This window comes from Bos indicus x Bos taurus, chromosome 12 (genome assembly GCF_003369695.1).
Source record: "Bos indicus x Bos taurus breed Angus x Brahman F1 hybrid chromosome 12, Bos_hybrid_MaternalHap_v2.0, whole genome shotgun sequence".
Taxonomy (NCBI): Eukaryota; Metazoa; Chordata; class Mammalia; order Artiodactyla; family Bovidae; genus Bos; species Bos indicus x Bos taurus.
The window spans coordinates 62,938,277-62,962,598 of NC_040087.1; the positions used below are offsets into that span (position 1 = coordinate 62,938,277).

At 38.0% G+C, this 24,322-nt stretch overlaps 1 pseudogene; it reads right to left on the reverse strand.

The window, feature by feature from the left end:
• Positions 1-750: 750 nt before the first annotated feature.
• Positions 751-13,791, reverse strand: LOC113902119 (annotated as a pseudogene).
• Between the last annotated feature and the right edge of the window lie 10,531 nt (positions 13,792-24,322).

The window sequence follows — 24,322 nt, forward strand, 5'->3', positions numbered from 1 at the left end:
TTAAAATATTATTATTGCCTCTTGTTCTCCGACCTTTGACATGAATAGCAAACACAATTTCTGTTTAAATCATGAATGATCAATCATGTGGTTATGGAGATGTACCTTCCAATGTGCAGAGAAAGATCATTCAATCCTGAGTGTTTCTAATTTGATTTTCATGACATCTAATCATCTCAAAAACAAATATCTGTGCATCCGCCAGTTCTTACTTAATGCTGAACTTGATAAGGCGATCTACTAAAACAAGAGAATTAAAAGATACTACAGAGGGAAAGGCTTTTCTTAATTCATTAATTTACTATATATTCTTCATTCATTTACTATTCACATACTAATATATGAGTATTTATTGTGTACTAAGCACTAGCAAAATAATTTTGTTTATATTAAAGCCTCCATTTCTTTTTTTTTTTCCCCCAGAGTTCTAGGACTTTTAACCTGTCCCAAAATTGCTGAAGCAAAAATCATGATAAAACATTCTTTCCTTTACACCCCCTAACGCAAAAAAAAAAAAAAAAAAAAAAACTCCATATGAGAAAAATGGTTTTGTACATGGGAAGAAACAATATAAATTCAAAACTTACAGATAAGGGTTAGCTCTATCACTCATCTCTTTAAAAAGTTTATACGAATATCCAGTCAACACCAACAGTGTTATCTCCCTTGAAATGTTATCTATACGGATTTCCAAGTAGACCACAGGGCTGTATACTGTCTTGAAATTTCCTCAGAAGGCTCTGCCATTGATCAGGTAACAGTAAAAACCTCAGAGTCCTTTCTTTTAAATGGAAGAGGGAAAGACAGGGATAGAAGAAACTCTTCAAACTTTGTCTTCTTTCCTTGTGGCTTGTGGTCTCCTCCTCCTCCTCTGCCTCCTCGGAAGCCTCCTTGCCCTCCAAAGCCTCCCTGGCCTCTGCCACCAAAGCCACCTTGGCCACCTTTGCCACCACCTCAGCCTCCAAAGCCACCTTCACCCTTAGGTTTGGCCCAGTCCAAAGTGACTTTGTTTCCATCAATTTCACCATCTTCCATGGCCTCCTTGGCAGCTTTGGCATCTTCCTCGCTGTTGAAGTCTACAAAACCAAACCCTTTGGAGGATCCAGTCTCCCGGTGAGTGACTATCCTTGCTCGAATAGAGCCATCAAACAACTCCTTTAATGTCTCTTCTGTGGTATCCTCAGAGAGACATTTGACAAAGACAGTTTTGGGTGGCTGGCTTCTTGCATTAGGTGATCCCCTGGGTCCTTGCAATTCCAGTCTGATGGCTCTGCTGTCAATTTCTCTTTTATTACATGAATTTAAAGCTTCTTTGGCATTTTCAAATGAAGCAAATTCTATAAATGCATACCCTTTAGATTTGCCATTTTGGTTCTGGGGCACCTTGATATGAGTTGCCTTCTCAAATACTTCCTGAAGAATATGTTCCGTTGCACTATAGGAGAGGTTGCTTAAAACCAGGGTTTTTGATTCACCACTCCAAGTGCTATTCTTTCCACCTCTATGGTCTTGACTTTGATCTTTCTCTCCAGTGTAGTACAGAGAAATGGATCGCCCATCTATCTCTGTTCCCTGCTTTTCTTTTTCAAGGTTTTTTCTGCCTCAGCTTCTGTCTTAAATTCAATATAAGCAATCCCTTTAACTCTTTCCATCCTTGCTGACTAATCTGATCTCCACAGCATCTTCAAACACTTCTTAATTCATCCTGAGTAACTTTGTAAGGCAGATTTTTAGCCAAAAGTGTTCCTGCATCTTGATCTTTCTTACTGTCTTTTCCCTTTGGTTTTTCCAGTTTAATTTCAGTGCCAAAGACTTTTAAACCAGTGAGTTCCAAGGCTTTTTCCAGGTCTTCAGCAGATTCAAAATCCACATAGCCAAACTTCCTAGACACACCAATTCTGACATCGACAACAGCAAGATCATTTTTAGCAAAAAGATCACTGATACCCGTTTTCAATTCAGGAGAAGATTTTATTGAAGTTCAGGTTTCCAATAAAGAGATTGAAAGATGTAGCTGGTTCTGTGCCTTCCACTTTTTGTTTCTTGGCTTCAGGAACTGCTTTTTGTTTGGCCATTTCCTTCTTTCGTTTTCCAGGTGCTTCTTTGATGGCTCTTCTTCCTCTTCCTCCTCTTCTTCTTCCTCCTCCTCCTCTTCTTCCTCATCATCCTCCTCCTCTTCATCACTGTCATCCTCTTCCTCTTCATCTTCATCATCATCATCACCCTCTTCATCTTCAGCAGTGCTTTTAGCCTTCACAGGAACAGCTTTTACTGGAGCTTTATTTCCTTTGGCTGGTACAATCTCCATAGGTTCTTCTTCAGAGTCATCTTTGTCCTCCTCCTCCTCCTCCTCCTCCTCCTCCTCATCATCATTGTCATCCTCATCATCCTCATCATCTGTGTCAGGAGCAGCACCAAAAGCAGCAGCTGCCTTCCTCACTGCTGGCTCATCCTTCTCTTCATCATCATCGTCTTCCTCTTCACTGTCATCTTCATCTTCTTCATCACTGTATTCCTTCTTGGCATTCTTGCTGTTCTTTGCTCCCTTGCCTGGGGTGGCTGCTCCCTTCTTACCAGAGGTTGCTACCAATGCTTTGCCTGGGATGCCTCCCTTTTTGCCAGGTGTTACCACTGCTTTGGCAGGTGTAACTGTCCTCTTGGCTGGCATAGCTGCTGCCTTTTTGCCAGGGGTGAAAACTGCTTTCTTTGCCCGTGTGGCAACTGCAACCTTTTTTGTTGGGGAAACCATCATCTTCTTTGCTGGAGTTGTGGCATCCTTCTTGCCTTTTTTCTGAGGAATAACAACCTCTTCTCCACTGCTCTCATCGTCTTCATCTTCTGACATTTCCTCATCTTCACTATCTTCTTCTACCTCCTTTGGGGGAGGAGCCATTTTCTTGGAGTCACCTTGATTTTTACCGGCCTTTGCGAGTTTACCATAATGGCGGCTTATGACGACGGAGTGTGTGGCAAGTGGCACAGATGAGGCCAGAGGAGCCTGAGCACCGTCGATGGCGGCCGCTAATCCCTGAGCACGTATGCTTGGCTGCCAGCTAGCGCTCGAGACTGAGGCAAAAGCAAGCCTCCATTTCTTAAAGCAACCTTATTAGTAGGTCATACTAGCTTCATTTTGCCAAGAGAACACAAAGAAAAATCTAACATTGTTGAGTGCTACATTTATGCCAGACAATGTTAAAATTGCTTATACATGTTACTCTGCACAACAATGATATAGGTAGGAATTAATGCTTTTTCAACTTGCTATAAGAAGTCATATTGCAAAGATACATTAAGAAACTTGTTCAAGGTCACTCAATTTAGAGACTCAAGATTAAATCCTATGCAGTTTGGCTTCAACATTTATTCTCTTGAACATAATGTTAGAGCTGTTTCTGTGTAAGAGATCCAGGACTCAGTCTCAGAAATCTTAGCTGCCAAGGCCCATTCTTTAAATGTTACATTATACTACCAACAATCTGTTTCCTGTAATGGCAGATTAGGTTGTTTTTGACTAGCACTTACATTAGAAAATCTGGACAAGCTATTTTTTAAAATGTATTCAAATGTTTGGGGAACCTTCCAGAGCAGTGAGGAATTATTATAGGTTTGAAAAAGCAGAGAATAAAAACCAAAAGAGCCAAGATTTGGGGCCCTTTAATTATTAAGTTATGTGCAGATTCAAAAATATGGTGGCAAAGAGAGAGTGCATGGAATTGTTGGTATACACATAGGATGAAGGGAGAAATTGCAGGCCAATACTTTCAGTTGGGACACAATTAGGAACCTTAAAAATAAACCTTAGGAGAAAGGGATAACCATAGATTGACCTGCTTTTAATTACCTCAACACCTTATTAGATTCATCTTTGTTCTAGCTGCTTAACAAAACCAAAACCAAAACCTTTCTTAAAGTAAGATAAGCATAAGATAACATATGTGTGTGTGTGTTTGTGTGTGTACTCAGTCATGCCCAGCTCTTTCTGATCACATGGACTGTAGCCCGCCAGGCTCCTCTGTCCATGGGATTTCCCAGGCAAGAAAACTGGAGTGCGTTGCCATTTCCTACCACAGGGGATCTTCCTAATGCAAGGAAGGAACTTGCATCTCTTGTGTTCTCTGTATTGGCAGGGGAATACTTTACCACTGTGCCACCTGGGATGTGGTTAAAGGTCTAATATAGGTATAATTCAAATCCCATATAAAGGAAAGGGATAGTACAAGAAATAATTAAGATGTTAATGACTGAATATTATCTAAATATTCAACTTAATGATTGAAGAAGACCTGAGAGTCCCACCCAGGATAAATGCAGCAAAAATTATATTTAGGCTCATCATATAAAAGCTGGTAACATAAAAAATGTAAATCTCTTTAAACTTTGTTTAGTTGATTAACAGTATTGAGATAGTTTCAGGGGTACGGCAAAGTAACTCAGTTATGCATATACATATCTACATTTTTCAAATTATTTTCCCATTTAGGTTGTTACATAATATTGAGTAGAGTTCTCTGTGCTACAAAGTAGGTTTCTGTTAGTTATCCAAGAAAAAATGTAAGTCTTAAATACATTGGATGTGCATCCTAAGTCACTTAGTCATATCCGAGTATAGCCCGTGAGGCTTCTCTGTCCATGGGGATTCAAGAATTCTGGAGTAAGTTGCCATGCCCTCTTCCTAAATAAGCTGGAGGTGATGTTAACAATAATGTTATCTCTTCAAAGAAACCAAAATAGCACCAATAGTTAACTTTTTAACAGAAACAATGGAAGCCAGAGGACAGTATCTATAAAATACAAAAAACTAATAACTGCCAACCTAGAAGTCTATACTCAGGTAAAATATACTCTGTACTCAGTTAAAATATACTTTAAGCCTACTTAAAAGTCACTTTTAGACAAAAACTTAAATAATTTGTTACAAGCCAACCTGTATTCTTGTCTGGAGAATCCCATGGACAGAGGGGCCTGGCAGGCTTCAGTCCATAGGATCACAAGAGTCAGACATGACTTAGTGACTAAAACGCCAACCTATATAAAAGTAAATATTAAAGTATCTTCAGGAAAAAAGGAGCAGACTTCTCTGCAAATGTTCCTGATTTGAAAAGTCTAGGACCTTAAAATGGGGATTGGGAACATCTCAGTGGATACTTCAGGAAATCTTGCACTTATTTCCAAAGAACACAGACTTTGTAGACTGAATACAAGCTAAAGATTGACTATATCTATCCGTCAGCCCCACTCAAGTGTGGCCCTAAAAGACAAAACAGAAGTGGGAGAGGAACAGCTTCCATGGGACAGTTATAACTTAGGGACACTTTCAAACACACAAAAAAGTGGCTAATACAGAGTCGGGGAAGAGAGGGGGAAGGCAATGGTTTGATCAGGTGGTTGTGAGCAAAACAATTGGAAGACTGAAATATTCATCTGCAGTGAGGCATGATGCTGAGACTTTAGAAGTATGCATAAGTGTGAACATCTTTGCCCATATTAACACCCAACAGACACATTCACCATCAACAACCAAGTGGATTGAAAGACAATCAGTTGATGTCAGCAAGCCTCTAGTCATAGTTGGCACAATGAATACATGAGCCCATCATTCAAATCCTGCACTGTAGCTTGAGGAAATAAACTAGTAGCAAGTTGATCAACAGAAGGATGATTTGTCTTGATGAGTTTTCAAGTTGCCTTTTCTTCAGAGCCTCACAAAGCAATGCTAAGTGAGGTTATAGGATGTTCGATTCACCCAGACAGGATACTTGTTTTAGAATAAAGGACCTACTTTTCAGCAAAGACGATGTAGTGGGCACACGGTGATGAGATTTGGTGTCATGCAACAGTAATCAGAAAACACCAACATGATAGTGGCAGAACCGGATATGAGTGCCAGCTCAGAGAGAATAGCCTGCAGGACCTCCTGGGTCATTGTGCCATCGTAACTTCAGGGTTCACAAAGACCATTATAACAGACGTCACTTGGTACTTTGTCACAATAGACAAAGTATGGGTCCAGAAGTCAATATAGAGGAATGTTCCTATTTGCCTTTATTCCCAGGGATTCACTTTGGAAATTCGGGCTTTATTCCCTACAAATTCTGTGCATATAGAGATTCTGATTTCCATAAAGGTGTTACCTCTACTGGGGGAGAGAGCAAGGGACCAGTAAGCAAGGAAAGGAATAATATTCCAGTATGGAGAAGGCAGGGTAGCTATTACACCACCAGAGCAGAGAGGAACATTTTGGCACGAGGTGACACACTGCAGAGATTCTTGATACCCCCTTGCTCCATTTTAACTCAATTGCCCAAGTACAGTGGCATCAGCTTGAGAAATTCCTGATGACTAGAGACTCATATCCTTCAGATCATCCCACCAGGTGAGCCTCTGTTAGAGGTGATACCTGAGGATGATTGAATCTGTCTAGAATGGGTATTAGAAAAAGGAAGTAAGTTTGAGTTGCTATTCTAAGGCCAGCTGCTGTGATAACAGCTTTAGAAAATCTTGCAAACATTTCTTGTATGGGTTTCCTTAGGAAAAGAGAGCAAACAAACCTGAAGGAACTATTCCTAGGTGAATACATTAATGCTATGGAGTAGGAAATGGCAACCCACTGTGGTATTTTTTGCCTGGAAAATTCCATGGACAGAGGAGCCTGGCAGGCTACAGACCATGGGGTCCCAAAGAGTTGAACATGACTGAGCCATCCACACAATACTTTAATACAAAGTAAATAGACCTTCCTGGGTAAGGGGGTGGATGTTGCAATCTGTTGCCCAGGCCCACCCCATTCATTTGAGACCGAGGCACTTATTCTTCAGATGCCAGGGACTTTGGCTATTGATGGCTTAATGTTGAGTCTCCATGAGGATTTCCTTCAGTCAAAGGGAGTTATCTCACAGAGCTATCTCATTATATGTTTGCCTTAGTTGATACAGGAGGGGGGATGAAGGGCCTGTCTCAATTCAGACATTTCTTAAATACTTTCACAGGTGCTTTGAAACTTACTTGTAGTTGAGATTTTCTGATTCTCCCAATTGTGTTTCTCTTGCACCCTCACATACCAAGAGCTCTCCCAAATATATCTCCTGTTTGTAAATATCAGTTTCAGAACCTGTGTCCCAGGGAGCCTGACCTGTGGTGTGAATGATATAGCTACATAGCTTAATCCATAGTGTAAGGTGGGAGTTAAGGAAATAATTAGTATCAAGTAAACAAATGATAGGTAATATGGAAAAATACAAATAAGTTTGAGGCAGAATAAATCCACAGAGTAGAAACATAAGCTCCTCTGATTTTCAGGTGCTTGGGAATCAGTTTATACACAGAGAGAACTCAGAAGAGAGCAGAGTTTGAAGAGATAATCAAGGATTCACTTTGGGATATAATTTTAGTTGCTTTGTTATCTCTCAGAAGACCGGTGGTATGTAGACAAGGTTGAAAGCATGAAATGAGAAGCAATTATTTCAGAGGACTGTTATTCTAAAAAGGGGCTCCAGTTTCATCCACCTCATTGGAACTGATTCAAATATATTCTTTTTAATGGCTGAGTAATACTCCATTGTGTATATGTACCACAGAGGGATGGTACAGGGAGGGAGGAAGGAGGAGAGTTCAGGATGGGGAACACGTGTATACCTGTGGTGGATTCATGTTGATACATGACAAAACCAATACAATATTGTAAAGTTAAAAAATAAAATAAAATAATTAAAAAATAAAGAAAAAGGGACTTCTTCCCGTGACTCTATGTTAAAGAACCTGCCTGCCAATTCAGGAGACATAAGAGATATGGGTTGGATCCCTGGGTTGGAAAGATCCCCTAGAGGAGGGTGTGGCAACCCACTCCAGTATGCGTGTCTGGAGAATCCCATGGACAGAGGAGCCTGGCAAGCTACAGTCCACGGGGTCACACAGAGTTGGGCACAACTGAAGCATCTTAGCATGCACGCATGTATTCTAAAAAGAAAAGGGAGTATGTCCAAACCAGAGGAATACAGACCTTTAGAAATGACCAAAGGAATGAGGGTCTGCTAAGGAGACAGACTAAAAATAATCAGTGGGAAAAATCAGTTTCTAGGGAGATGAGGTTATGCATAAAGATGGATATAGCTTTTAAGGATGACGATATTTTCAGGATAATACTAGGAGGTAACATAAGATACAAATTGAGGACATTTTTCAGAGTTTAGTATCACATTTTTTTATAGAAGTCTTAGTAACTTTTCGAATAAGTATTGTGTTTTTTTTTTAAATTTTGATATAGAAATAGAACTGGGAGAAGAGATTGAATGGAAAGATGCTGATAATCTTTGGTAAAAACTTTAAAGAATTTTAAAACATGTTTTAGCACTGATGGGGGAAAATAAAGTAGAGAGAGAAATTTGGGAGACTTGGAAAGAAGGGATTATCCAGTGTTGTCTCAGAGGGGCAGGAAAAAGTGAATTTCAGAGCACATGATTAGCCTTAAAAATAAAGAGACATTTTCCCTAAACATAACAGTAGTGAAAAGGAAACTGTGTGGATTAATGTGTAGATATTATAGTTTTATTAAATAAGATTTCATTGTATGTCTGAATTTACAGTTAAAAATAATTTAAGATGTGAACATTATAAAGAATCCATTAATACTCTCTAGTTTCCACTATGTAAATAAATTTGAGACCCCCAAAAAAACTTTGAAGAGATTATTAAGTTAGCATTGATTTCAATTCTAAATTTAGAATCCATTTTGAGAATGTATTGCTTTTAATTTCAGAATCACTTTCAGTTTATTATCACACACCAAAAAAAAAAAAAAAAAAACAAGAAAAATTTATTCTCTGAGAGGGAAAAATCAACACTATAAGAAATTTATACTATGTCTCACAGGTCTAGTAAAATACTAGAAGTACAAAAGAGGAGTAATATACAGAACCAATGATGAAAACTAATCAAGAGGTTCATGAAAAATGTAAACATGAGATACAAACTCCAAGAGGTTATGAGATTGTTACAATGATGTATAAAGAAATTCAAAATGTCTTTCCAAATGACTTCTATCAATGAATATGAATGAATGTTAAGAAGTGTTAGCGTCTTGCTGTATATATTGTGCAATGGGATAAGAGATATTAATATTTAGTGTCTAAGTAGTTTCCTTTCAACATGACTTCATTAAAAATATTTTAAGAATGGTTTTGCTTTACTTTATCACTCGTAAATTAGTTTATTAAAAGTAAATTCAGGGTGATAAAAGCATGTTTTTTTTCAATCTTAGTCCTCAAAAGCCATAATAAAATATGGAGTTAATTTTTTTTAATTTACTTAATTTGCTTATAAGAGATTTTCTGTTCTATAACATTGAAAGCTTCATTAACAATTGATCAAAATTTGCTTATTTTTCAAAACAAATGGTAATGATTTTTAAAGGATTCTTCCATTAATTTGTTCTCTAATTTTTTCATCTGTATATATTAAGGAAAAATTCCCTACCCTGATGCTGGAAAGAGATGTAGACCAAGCAGATACATAGTTTCTAATATGTAACAATACAAACAAATAAATACAACAGTGTAAACTCAGGTAAATAAGAGGAGAGAGAGGTGATAGACATAGAGGATGGTGTAGAAAGGTCCTCTTAAGGCAGTGACATAGGAGCAGAGGCCTGAGTGGTCAGTGGAGGTGTGTCCTGTGATCTCACATCGTGCTCAATCATGTCAGACTCTGCAACCTCATGGAATGTAGCCTGCCAGGCTCCTCTGTCCATGGGATTTTCTTGGCAAGAATACTGGAGTAGGATGCCATTTCCTTCTCCAGAGGATCTTCCTGACCCAGGGATCAAATCTGTGTCTCCTGTATTTCCTGCATTGTAGGCAAATTCTTTACCCACTGAGCCATTCAGGAAGCCCCGGCTTTCAGAAAAGTAACAATGAATAGAGATGAGTTTGGTAAATTCTAGAACCAGCAAGAAGATCAAGGGAGCAAAGGAGAGAGGGAACATATGAGGTCAGAGAAATAAGCAAAAATCAGAAAAAGGTACAGCGTGCTGAGAAAGAGAAGAGAAAACTACTCCTTTCCTGTTTGATAAAATGTCATCATTCTCTTTGTAGTTTTTATCACTTAAAAACAAAGATATTTTCATTAAGTATTTTGTTTTGCCTACTAGCTGTACTAGATGAAAATGATTTATCAAAATAACTTCACAGTGAATATTTATCCAATATTTTAATCTCATACATTCTAAAACTGTTTTTATGAACTCAATATATCCTAATATAAAGTTAATGAGATAATATTAAAAAAATTAAAATAAAAGGAAAAATCACTGGAGCAAAAATTGTTTCTAAACATTCCTGTATCTTTTTTTCTGTTAACCAAGGTTTCAGCTATTTTGTTTTCTTAAGAATATTAAGGATATTTGGGTAATCTTAGATTTGCATTGTAATTCTTGATTGCTTGCAAGGTTTACATATGTCATTTAACTTGGTTGAATAATGCTCCTCTGCACCTCAAAATCCATATCCATGAATGTGATGTTATTGGAAAACAGAGTCATTACAGATGTCATCAAGTTATGATAAGGTCATACTAGATTAGAGTGAGCCCTAAATCCAATATGACTGGTGCCCTTTAAAAGTAGAGGGAAATATAGGGGACTTCCCTGGTGGTCCAGTGGTTGAGAATCCACCTTCCAATGCAGGGGATGTGGTTCAGTCCCTGGTTAGAGAACTAAGATCCCGCACGCCATAAGGCATCTAAGACTACTCTGCAACTAGAGAAGCCCGCACCGCAATGAAGATCCAAAACAGCCAAAATAAAAAAGAGAGTAATTTAGATCCAGAGACACATACACAGAGAAGGTGGCCATATGAACACAGAGGAAGAAATTGAAATGATGCAGCTACAAACAAAGGAAATTAAGGATTACTAGCATCAACCAGAAGCTGGGAAGAAGCAACGAAATATTCTTTCCTAAAGTCTTTCCAGTAGTCATGTAAAGATATGAGAGCTGGACCATAGGAAATGGTGAGCACCAAAGAATTGATGCTTTTGAACTGTGGTGCTAGAGAAGACTCTTGAGAATCACTTGGACTGCAAGGGGATCAAACTAGTCAATCCTAAAGGAAATCAATTCTGAATATTCATTAGAAGACTGTTACTGAAGCTGAAGCTCCAGTACTTTGGCCACCTGATGGGAAAAGACAACTCATTGGAAAGATTCTGATGTTGGGAAATATTGAGGGCAGGAGAAGAAGGGGGCAACAGAGGATAAGATGGTTGGGTGGCATCACGGACACAACAGACGTGGGTTTGAGCAAGCAGTGGGAGATAGAGTAGGACAGGGAAGCCTGGCGTGCAGCAGTCCATGGGGTCACAAAGAGTGGCACATAGCTGAGCAACTGAACAACAGTAAAGTCTTCCAGGAGGCATTGCCTTGACAATACTTGGATTTCAGACTTCCAATCTCCTGTACAGTGAGGAATAAATTTTCTCTTGCTTTCAATCACCTAGTTTGTGACTTTGTTATCACAGACCTAGGATGCAAATACAGTCTTTATACACAGAAGAGTTTGAAAATATCCATAGTTTTGTCCTTCCTGATACAATGTTGCATTTTCCATCCTTCAATAGCTTCTGGATATGAGGAATAGAATTATTTGAAATTTTTTTAACATAGCCTATAAATTAGATACTATTGTCCTTCAAAAGTGCTAAAACCATTATCTGTACAATTGACCTGATACCCATAGTCTTTGATATCTCAAATACTATCACCCACTTTCCCTTGCCTCTCAATTACTCCTTGTCACATCCCTCTAATTTCATTATGCAAGTATGATAGAATAATTATATACATATGTATCCTACCTTGGGAAGCATAGAAGCTCTTAGAATCATTTACATAATAGAACAACTTAAAATATTTCAAGTATCTATTCTCCGCCTCATCTCTGTTTCTCTCTCTCTCTCTCTCTCTGAAGGAAACAGGTGGAGCATGCCATGTTCATTTACATCTTCATACTAATTCATACACATATAAAAGGACATCAAGTGGTCAAAGCCAAAGTGTAATGCATATAATTCTTTTGAAAACCGGTTTTCAAAAATGGCTAATTTTCCCAAGGTTATAAACAGCTTGATTTGCCAAGTAAAGTTTTTATTTTTAATAGTTTATGGTAAAAAAAAAATGTGTTATCACCAGTCTTCCAGAGTAATTTCCCCCTTTCTGATTGTCCTGGCTTTACGTTTTTTTCTTCCCAAGACGCTGTGGTTGCAGAGCAAACTCATGTCAGTTGAGGTCCTTGGAGCCCAAAGAGGCTGCTGTTTAAGCCCAGCAGAGAACAGAGCTAGTGCTGATACCTGCAGGTCACCCAGCCTTCAAAAGTCCTACCCTTAGCCACTTTCTTTAAGCAAAACAAAACAAAACAAAACCAGGATGTTTAGGATCCAACTGGTTACCTACTTAGCTTTTCTTGTTTTATTGCCAGTATTATTTGCAGGGTAGAAGGTCACTCTAAGGTTGAGGTTTCTCTGAGAAGCTTGCGACTACCAGTCCATCACTCTAGTAAGATACAACATAGTTTTGTTTCCTATAGATTCTTCAAACCTAGCTCAGTATTTCTACCCTTTCCTTCCCTTGATTTTAATCTATAAGCAGGGATCCAGGATATGCGCATGAACTCCTGTCTTATCCTCCCCTCTCCTCTCTCATCATTTCTGCTTCCCTCTGGAAAGAACCACCCTAAATCCAAAGACCTCTCCTTTACTCAGCATGATTCAGGTGCTTCTGCCACCAGCACCCTTTGGACACTTGGATCTGGCAGTCAGCAGGCAACAAAAGGAGTCCTTATGGTGACTGTGCCATTTGACACTGACCAGCAAGCCTAGGTAGAGCTGCTTTACATAGTAATAGCTGTTGTTCAGTCAGTAAGTCGTGTCCGACTCCTCCAACACCATGAACTGTGGCACACCAGGTTCCCCGTCCTTCACTATCTCCCAGAGTTTGCTCAAACTCAAACTCATGTCCATTGAATAGGTGATGCCATCCAACCATCTCATCCTCTGTTGCCCCCTTCTCCTCCTGCCCTCAGTCTTTCCCAGCATCAGGGTCTTTTCCAGTGAGTTGGCTCTTCACATCAGATGACCAAAGTATTGGAGCTTCAGCCTCAGCATCAGTCCTTCCAATGAATATTCAGGGTTGGTTTCCTTTGAGATTGACTAGTTTGATCTCCTTGTTGCCCAAGGGACTCAAGAGTGTTCGCCAGCACCAGTTTGAAAGCATCAATTCTTGAGGTCTGCGGAATACCTCCTGGGGTCTCAGGAGATCCTCTTGCACACCTCCTTGCAGTCCCTTGCCATAATATGGCATTAGCTTACAGTGTAACATTGGGTGCACCTGTACAGCAGCCCTGGACTAAAAGGAACATGAGGAAACTTCTGGGATGAGGGTTTATGTCACACACTACCAAGTAAGCCACCAAGACACACCTGGGTGATAGCTCAGCCTGAGAGACATTTAAGATGGAGAGTGAAGTTCAGAGATGAGCACCAGAAACTGCAGTAGAGGGAGCTGCAGTTCCTCCCTCTAGTCTCTTTCTTAGTAATTTTCCTTCAGGAAAAAAAAAAAAAAAGCCCATGGGAATTGTACTGGAGCTGTGATTTGGACTTACGTGAAGTAGATCTGTGCAGTACAGAGATATCAGTGGTGCTTGTGCGAACTGCTTCATTTTGATCATTGGGTGGAGACCCCAGCTGCTGTGCTCTGAAATCTACCTCCAGTGGCAGAGTGAAGTGGGATGCTACATGCTTATTCATTCAGTCATGTCTGACTCTTTAGGACTCCATGGGCTGTAGCCCACCAGGCTCCTTTGTCCATGGGATTCTCCAGGCAAGAATAATGGACTGGATTGCCATTCCCTTCTTTAGGGGATCTTCCTGACTCAGGGATTGAACCTGGGTCTCCCACATTGCAGGTAGATAATTTAGCATCTGAGCCTAAGGCAGGCCCATTCCTGGAAATTTGACAACCTATTCAAAGCTCAAGGAGCCCATGGAGACTTTGCTGCACCTTCCTTATACTTCAAAGCAGTCTATGATGCTTCCACCCAGATTTCTCTTCCTTTCTCCTTCACCTGTGTTTAGATTTGGATCATGGCCTGATATCGCTTGGGCTTCCCAGGTGGGGCCAGGGGTAAAGAATGTGCCTGCCAATGCACGAGACAAAAGAAACGCAAGTTTGATCCCTGGATTGGGAAGATCCCCTGGAGGAAGGCATGACAACCCACTCCAGTATTCTTGCCTGTAGAATTCCCATGGACAGAGGAGCCTGGCAGGCTACAGTCCATGGGGTTGCAAAGAACCATATACTACTGAAGCAACTTAGCACGCACACACTGACACCTCACTCAGCCCTTTTCATTTTCCATCCCTGTTTCCTTTTCACACAGGTATTTGATCCTCTTGGCATCTGCCCTTTGGAGGACCAGGATTAACAAAGTTATCAAATCTGGTATTCCCAGGATCTGGTTTCTGGATGACTCTTTCTTGATCACTGTCCTCTCTGGCCTCATTTAGGATGGAATTTCTCCAGGTTTTTCATTCTGGGTCTTGAGCATTCTTAGATCACTTTCTATTGGTGTGAGTTTGCTTCCTTAAATATTTAGTAGATATGTGACCTACTTGTTTTATATCATGCTTTTAGATATATATGTGAAAGGGCCATTTTAAAAATCTCTCATGGGATACAAAATAATATAAACTGAATTACTAGAAAAATTAAATTTGAAAAGTGTATTGAGTGTTGAGAAGCAATGTCAAAATGTTATGACATTTTCTGAACACTTGCAAACTGGTAATAATGTCTAAGAGCAAACTGGTAATAAACATTTCAAGACTGTACACCAGTCTGTGAACCACATTTACAGAAACAATCCTTTAGATCAATTTTGTAAGATGAAAACTACTCAGAGGAATGTTCATGAGAAAGATTTTGCTTCATAGAATTCATATTTTCATGCTGATCCTGGGTTAAAGGTCTCTGAATTGGGATATTTTAAATTATACCCTTGACTGGGGTGGACACTGGTTATAATGTCTTTCAGGAGCATTTAAACAGTGGCGTATGAAAATAAAGTAAAATGATTTGAGAAAAATAAAATAAACAGTGGTTATATTTGAATATTTTTATGTAAAGAAGCCAAACATTGAAGAAGCCAAGGTGATCAGACTTGCTTTTTATGTCAATATTTTTTTCTTTTCTTTTCTCACTTTCCTATATATGCTGGTACCTTCATTATTGGGTTAGAAAACTTGTCTCATTTTACATGATATAGAATGTTAGATGATTACATTTTTATTGAAGTCTAGTAAATAGGCTAAGGAAAGCTATGCTTCCTCTACTTTTTTTCTTCATGTCCCTTACATTAATGATATATTAAATGCCCCAAGAAATACATAATGTAATACAATAGTTTATGTAATTTAGTTAGCTCATCATTACCAAGCCACCTAATGCTACACAACCACTAAATAAGAAGCAAATGCCAGGCCAGAGTTTAAACAGTAGTTCCCAGCAGCATGAGTCCTCTGCTTGGTACATGACAAGGCATCTACTTGGCCTGGTATCATGAGGTCCTTCCTACCTCTGCTGTCTCCTCCATTCAGTCTAACCAAGATGACATTAATGTTCCCTTCTGTCTTAGTCAAATACCATGGACTGGGTGACTTATGAACAACAGACATTTGTTTCCCATGGTCTGGAATCTGAGAATTCTTTGATCAAGGTGCTGAAACTTCTGGTGTCTGATGAGAACCTTCTTCCTGGTTTAGAAGTAGCCATCTTTTCGTTGTAACCTCTCTTGGAAGAAAGGGATAAAGGGAGTCTTCTGTGAGCTCCCTTTATAAGGGTACCCGTTCTGTTCATGAAGACTACCCTTGTTGTCTGTTCACCTCCCAAAGTCCCCACTTCCTAAAACCATCACAACGAGAGATGAGGTTTTGCGAAAGGAAACTTGAGAGATGCCAACATTCGGTCTGTATTACTTGATTTAACTTTAGTCAGATTTCTTCCTGACTCTAGGTCTGTGACCTCTCTTTTTTTAGAGCATGTCTTTAGAAAACTTGCACCTGTAAATTCTGCCTGTGCCCCTTTGAGATCACTTTTTTTTTTTTTTTTATTTTATTTGTAAACTTTACATAATTGTATTAGTTTTGCCAAATATCAAAATTGAGATCACTTTTTATAAAAGCTTTTTGTCAGTTTTCCAACCCAGGAATGTCTTTCTCAGGGACTGGGAGCCATCTCTATGAAGTGTAATCACTGAGGAAGGTTCAGCTCAGTTCAGTCGCTCAGTCATGTCTGACTCTTTGCGACCCCAGGTAGTATCCCTAATTGCCAGATTCTGTATGAGAGGGGATGAGCTTAACTTCAGAGGGCAAATTGATCCAAGCTGTTAAACTGCCCCCTTTCATGAAGGTTCAAGAAGTGGCCTTTTCCTTTGAGTACAACCAATTAGCAAACGCCAAGGGTCTATAATTTCCCCACCTAGCTCTTAAACTCTCCAGCCCTTTATTTCAACAGAGTTGAGCCCGGACTGAATTCTGGCCTCAATTCCCCATTTTAATAGCATTGAATAAGGTCTCCCTTGCCTGTTTAATTTTGTACAGCACAAATTTGGTTTTGACAAGCTTATTCCTTTGCATGTTCGTTGTAATATCATTTTTTTTCCTGTTTCCAAATTCTTCATTTGTCAAAACACTCTCCTCTGCTAACAACCTAATAGTGAAATCAAAGTGGCCCAAACAGTGAGGATGTGTGTTATCATTTATCACAAAGTCCAGAAAAGGAGTGGTATTCATCCTGATCCAAAAGTTTAGTGATATAATCAAAGAGCACAGGTGTTTCTGGGTCCCAATTTGCTTTCCACAATGTTGGATAAGTGCTGAAATTCTTCAATCTCTTGGTTATAAGATGACTGCCAATAAAAACGAGGCTGCATGCTTCCCTTTTAGAGAGAAGAGAGGGGAGGGAGAAACTTTCATGTATCTGGCTTGAAAGTTGGGAAAATTTAATACCAAGACCTCCAGCAACTTTCTAATTTTAATTTTTGCTTATATTTCACTGTAATTCAATCATATTCCTGAAGCAAACACTAGCTGCCATATTGACATTGTTAACAGTATATGGTGAAATGACTGTTAGCTTTCAATAGTACTGTCCACTGCAGTATGATATTCCTAGAGTTCTTGGACTATAAACCTTAGTTGATTTCAATATTTTTTAACTTAGACAAATTAAAATATAAAATCTTAATATTTTTAAAGTGACACTTTCTAAATACTAGTCTTTTTCTTTGATGTACATTTCATTCTGAACATGATTTTCTATATAGTAACTGCTAACACTCTGATAATTCTCTTTTACAGTTCTTCACTTTTAGCATTTTGCTGGAAATTACTGATTTTGTGTTATATTTGCTGAGGTTTTAATATAATTAAATAACTACATAATAAGATTTTTCTTCTCATGGTATGAATGTTTTCCACCATTTTTTTCCAAGCACAAAATTAATGATCATCCTAATAATAACCTTTAACTTCATTACTGAAGAGTAAGATGAATATTTAACATTGAATTCATCACCGTAGGTCAAGAAATATAGGAAAAAATTGAGGATACATAAGATAATCTTAACAATATACCTTGTCATCATATAATGAAAATATGCGTATTCAAATTGGGATATTAAAGTTAGATTAACCTCTGTTTATATTGTGAATAATTCATTGTTACATTAAAGCAAATGGCATGTGATAGGCTTGTTATTTTGAGTTTATTTTTGTTTCCCTTTGTCATTGGATAATTGTAAATCTGTGGATTGAGACTTGGAAGAGATATATTTTCATTGTTATCTGTATGGCTCCTTTTATAGCCTCCCCACAACGATTCCAAAAATGTAACATAAGGATGATTCATGTGAGCACATGAGGTACATCATCATGTGCATTAAAATGCTATGATACTGCTTTCTTACTTATAAATTTTCCTTTAATCTATTCACCGCTGACTGGGGCTTTCCAGGTGGCACTAGTGATAAAGAGCCCGCCTCCCAGTGCAAGAGACCTCAGAGACGCAGGTTAAATCCCTGGGTCAGGAAGGTCCCCTGGAAGAGGGCACTGTAAGAAGAGGGCATTTCAATCCACTCCAGTGGAGAGATCCATGGACAGAAGAGCCTGGAGAACTACAGTCCATGGGGTAACTAAAAGGTGAACATGACTGAAGTGACTTGGCATGGTTTTGAAAAAACAGTTTTTCACAGTGGGAGTTCCCAGGCTTTGTATTTTTACATTTGCATGTACAGAGATTTAAGTATATATATGGAAACTATTATGTATCTACCTATTTATCAGTGAAAACTACTATCCAATCATGCTCACGGTTGGTATGATATAGAATATACTAATAAATTCTGTATGCAAATGTTTACATGTAAATATATACTTTACATGCCGTTTCATAATCCTTGTTGTTTCTCCAATTTATGCAATGTTTGTCTATCTCTGTGTAGTAAAGTGTTTTGCAAGGTTATTCTGATGAATTTTAATGGAGTAACATAATTTGTTTAATCAATAACTTTTTTAATTGATTCTTTTTTTATTATAAGAATCCTACAAAGTGGTTTTATAGTTAATTTTGATGTGCATTTCTGACTAGTTCCTCCAAATAAATTTCTAAATATAACATTATGGGTCAAATAAAATGAATATTTTCTGTAGGATTTACAGATTGCACTGCATGAACCACAGGCTCCATTCCATTTTCAGAAGATGTTGTTGAGGCAGTCATGCATGGTATGGCTATTTAACCCACCCTGCAATTTGAAAAGAAACTATATTTTTGAAAACCCTACAGGATATTTGTTTTATTTTACATTTATTTGGCTAAATAAGAACCTAAAATTCAGATTTTTAAATACATAAATGTGATTTCATATCCTTCCTTCACTCAGCTTTATTTTATATATGTTATTAATTTTTACCAATTTGAATTTAAGTTGGCTTCATAAAATACAATTATCTCCCATATACATCTTGAATATTTTTATCCAATTTGATTAATTTTTTTACTATGTAGAACTTTAAATAACTATATTTAAAATTGTTATTAATAGTTTATATAAATTACTTTCCCTCTAAAATACTTATTTTTTGTTTATTCCTATATGATATAGATAAATTATTTACATATTTATTCAAAGAATATTACAATAGGAAAGTTATATGATAATAAAAACTTACTTTGTGTAGGATATTTTAATCTATTCTTATGAGCCACTTATTTTTATTTCAGAACCATACTGCCTACAATGTATTTCTATTTTTAGAAGTACAAACTTCTCACCATATCTTTTCCAAAATTGTGTTAACGATTCTTAAATATTTGTTATATAATATATGTTAATCTATGATTATCATGAATCATAGATCTGATTAATTAAGGAAGATGTTAAAACCAGTTTTAGGTATATTTAAGGAGTTAGGTATTTAAATACTATTTAATAGTGGAGTTTTAGGAAAAGAATGTGAAAGCAGATACAGAAATGTTTAGTTAACAACCAACAGAGCAACAAGTGATGATGACCTTTGGAGTTTTCTGTCTTACTGGACAAAAATCATTGATGTCTAGAACAGATAAATATCTACCTATTAAACTCTCCTTCTTCTGAACTATAAGATTGCTCAGTACATAGAAAATCTTTTAGGATACAAGCCCAGTATAGCATTATAGAGGGGGATAAAAAAAAAAAAAAAAAACAGCAATCACTTTAGCCTACTCCCACATTTTGTTAATTATTCTGACAATCCAAGCTTGTGTGATCATAAATAATCTCCAGAGATTATTCATAATCACAGAGGGCTATCCTCATTAGGTTTGGTCTGTTTATTTTCATAAGTATAGGACAGTATTAATCATGACTGTTAAAAGATAAACTGAGACATATTTTTTAAAATGTAAGAGTTTATTTGAGCAATAACCAAATCCAGCAGCATCAGGCTGGAAGTAGGTAGAAGGGCTCCACAGACAAGGAGATTAGGGCAAGAGTTTTACAGAGAAGTAGCGGGCATGACTGAGCGACTTCACTTTCACTTTTCCCTTTCATGCATAGGAGAAGGAAATGGCAACCACTCCAGTGTTCTTGCCTGGAGAATCCCAGGGATGGGGGAACCTGGTGGGCTGCCGTCTCTGGGGTCGCACAGAGTCGGACACGACTGAAGCGACTCAGCAGCAGCAGCAGCAGCAGAAGGAAAGTCAGAAAGAGTTTGATTGGCTACAGCTTAAGTGGTTGCAGTATTTGGGAAAGACTGATTGTCTGTTTATGATTGGTTGTCCTTGGGTTTCTATTTCTTCCCCTTGAGTGGTCATAAGTTAATATTTTGGTTTACCTACATAGACTACTAAGACATTAAAACTTTCTCAGTCTAATAGTCATGTTGTTTAATTATTTTAATTCTAAATAATGTCATGGCTGCAGTCAACATCCACAGTGATTTTGGAGCCCCAAAAAGAAAATCTGTCAATGTTTTCACTTTTTCCCCATCTATTTGCCATGAAGTGATAGGACTGGATTTCCTGATCTTAGTTTTTTGAATGTTGAGACTTAAGCCAGCTTTTTCACTCTCTTCTTTCGCCCTCATCAAGAAGCTTTTTAGTTCCTCTTTGCTTTCTGCCATTAGAGTGTTAATATCTGCATATATGAGGTTGTTGATATTTCTCCCAGTAATCTTAATTCCAGCTTGTGATTCATCCAGCCTGGCATTTCTCATAATGTACTCTGCATATAAGTTAAATAAGCAGGGTGACAGTAAACAACCTTGACGTACTCCTTTCCCAATTTTGAACCATGTCCATTGTTCCATGTCCAATTCTAAACTGTTGGCTCTTGTCCTGCCTCCAGGTCTCTCTTCCCGACCCAGGTATAGAACCCGGGTCTCCTGCATTGCAGGCAGATTCTTTTACTGTCTGAGCCACCAGGGAAGCCCCTAGAAACTGAGCCAGTTCTCTCCAGGGGACTTTGTGTAGGGCATTGGTTTCACATATAAAGTGAATTTGTGTTCCTTAATTGTGTCCTTGTCAGAACTGATTAAATGAAAATCATTCTCAAATATGGCACCCTAGGTAGGAAATAATTAAACAACAATTAGAATTTATGCTGGAAGCTAGGAAAAGACGTGCATGAACTTAAGCAGCCCATGAAGTATTCTTCTATAACAATATAGTTTATTGGCTATCTCAGGTAAGTCTGTTTTGGCAACTTGAAGATGTCTTGCAAAAATAGTAAAGTATACTTTTCATAAAAATGTAAAATTTTGACTCTAATGCAAATATAAAATACATACATGACAAACATTGAATTAATTATGCCTAAAATCCTTTCTCTATTCTTACAACCTTTCTCTTTTTTTTAAAATATCTTCAACGTGGTGTTCCTTCTCCTACACCAGGGCTTTCAACTATTCCACATAGAAAGGGGGAAAAGTCTCTTTAGTTGGTTTGTATTACAAAGATGATTTTTCTCAGACAGGGACTTTAGTCCACCAGGCTCCTCTGCCCATGGGATTTTCCAGTGGAGAATATTAGAGTGGGTTGCCATTTCCTCCTCCAGAGGATCTTCCCAACCCAGACATTGAACCTGCTGCTGCTGCTGCTACTGCTAAGTCGCTTCAGTTGTGGCCGACTCTGTGTGACCCCATAGATGGCAGCCCATCAGGCTCCCCCGTACCTGGGATTCTCCAGGCAAGAACAATGGAGTGGGTGGTCATTTCCTTCTCCAATGCATGAAAGTGAAAAGTGAAAGTGAAGTCACTCAGTCGTGTTCGACTCTTGGCGACCCCATGGACTGGAGCCCACCAGGCTCCTCTGTCCATGGGATTTTCCAGGCAAGAGTACTGGAGTGGGGTATGTCATCGCCTTCTCCATCTCAGACACTGACTAGGTGATAAAAAGTTCTTATTATCTGTTTCTATACTGAAAGGAATAGTGATTGCTTGGCCCACTGTTTATGCTTTTAATGCCAATTCAGTCTTCCATACACCAATAAAGCTTTATTAATTTCCACACTAGTTATTTAAAAAGGAATACATACTGCAAAGGTGAGGATTAATTTTTTTTTTTAATTTTTATGTTATTGATTTTTATTTTTCTGGAGCTAATTCATCATAGTTTTATGGGAACACACAAAAACACCTATTTCTTCCATTATTAGGAATCTTGACACTGTTTCTTGAAACATAATAGCACTAGCATTACTATGATAAGGTACACTTGACTCCTTTGACAACCTGACTTCCATTTAATCTGCCACCACTTTTAATCTTAATAATTCTGTTTTAGCCTAACACTGGAGGTGATACCAGCTCTAGTTAAAGTTTTTTCAGATACCTCAAACTAATCCCTGGGCAATCACCATTAAGCCAATTTACAAGAAAATAACATTTCTGCCATATTAGGGAAGTTATAAAATGTCTCAATTCTCCTTAAGTTTACAGTTAGTGCAGTGAATATTCTGTATGATAAGGAGAAAAATCTCACAGGACTTTGTGGATAGAAATAACAAGACTTATGAAAATTCTCTGCCAAATAGTCCACGTCTTGCATCATTTTTCAATGAATTATCCTTTGAGGTTTCATTTTAGGTTGCACTCTTCCCATTAGTTTCATTCTTCATCCTGAAAGGGGGGAAAAAAAGGAGAGACAGAGTGTTCTCTGAGAATTCTATACTCTTAGCATATCACTTGAACATAAGAGCAGGGAAAAAAAAAAGTCAAGGATTTCATTTGAATAAGAATGATTTATCTACTCAGTGCTGAAGGACATGAATACATTATGGGTATCTTTTGCATTTGACTTTTATTTCTTTCTTAGCAAGTAGATGGTTTCAGAGAATGCTTAAAAACAATTCTAAAACAGTATGAGGCATTTATTTCTCTCAGTGGCATAGATTTCTATATAAATTGTTGAGCTATACATGAAGTAAATCTCAGGCTGCTCCATAAAGTTTAGACTAGTGGCATAGTTACTTTTGCATTTTTGAAGTTCACTGTACAGCTTTATAAACTTTCATGCGTTAATATACTTCAGTATTTATGATTGATAATTTTCACACTAAATAATTAGAGAGTAGCAGGGGTGTGGTTTCCATTTCCTCTAGTCTGAATTCCTGGCTGAACAATTTAAGAACAGCTTCTCCCTCTATTTTTATCTTCCTGATACTTAGCATAGTCTTTGCCATATAGAAATCACATCATTTATAATGTGATGGATTTTGAGAAGCCAGTTTATTATATTCTGAATTTTAAAGCTTAAGGATTAAAAATTCATGAATTAGTGTTGTTACTTATAATCCAGGAAAATATTTTAGAAAATGTCATAAGGGATTCTAGATAGATGAGAGTATGAATAATTGGATAAGTGACACTGAAAGTTAAAAAATTTTTAAATGAATAAAATTTTCACTCCTTGGCTTGATAAATGAGGTAATTTGGGAGATTCCAATTGGATGTAGCTGTTGCTTCAGCAGCTGGAAGTTTTACCACGTATTTATCCTATATTCAGACATACTTGCCTCATACTCTAAGAAGGCAAGGGCCACGAATAGTTTAGTCACCACTGTTAGCGTGTCTGCTGCTGCTGCTAAGTCGCTGCAGTCGTGTTCGACTCTGTGCAATCTCATAGAGGGCAGCCCACCAGGCTCCCCTGTCCCTGAGTCCCTGGGATTCTCCAGGCAAGAACACTGGAGTGGATTGCCATTTCCTTCTCAAATGCATGAAAGTGAAAAGTGAAAGTGAAGTTGCTCAGTCGTGTCCGGCTCCTAGCGACTCCATGGACTGCAGCCTACCACGCTGTCCACTGGATTTTCCAGGCAAGAGTACTGGAGTGGGGTGCCGTTGTCTTCTCTGAGCGTATCTGCACCAAGCGTCTTTTCATAATGCTCTTCCTTTTCATTTTCCCTGCTGTATCTGCTTCCAATCCACATATTAAATTTATAAAGTTTCTTTCTTGTGATTATTTGAAGCAAAAGTCATTTGTTCTTAATTTGCCTTTGTTTTTTTTGTTTTTTTTTTTTTTAGTGCCTGGTCATGTGTCAGATCAGTTAGGAAATATTCAGTCAGTTAGTGTTTAATGATTTGCAACACTCTCTGCTTAACCGGCAGTGGTGATCCTGTGTTCAGATTCTAAATTAAACTTATGCGATGAGATAGTCTTCACCCAAGACTATTAGGTTGAAGAATGAATAAGCATTAGGCAAAGTCAGAGCATGAACATCGAGAATATTGTTGAGATCATGTG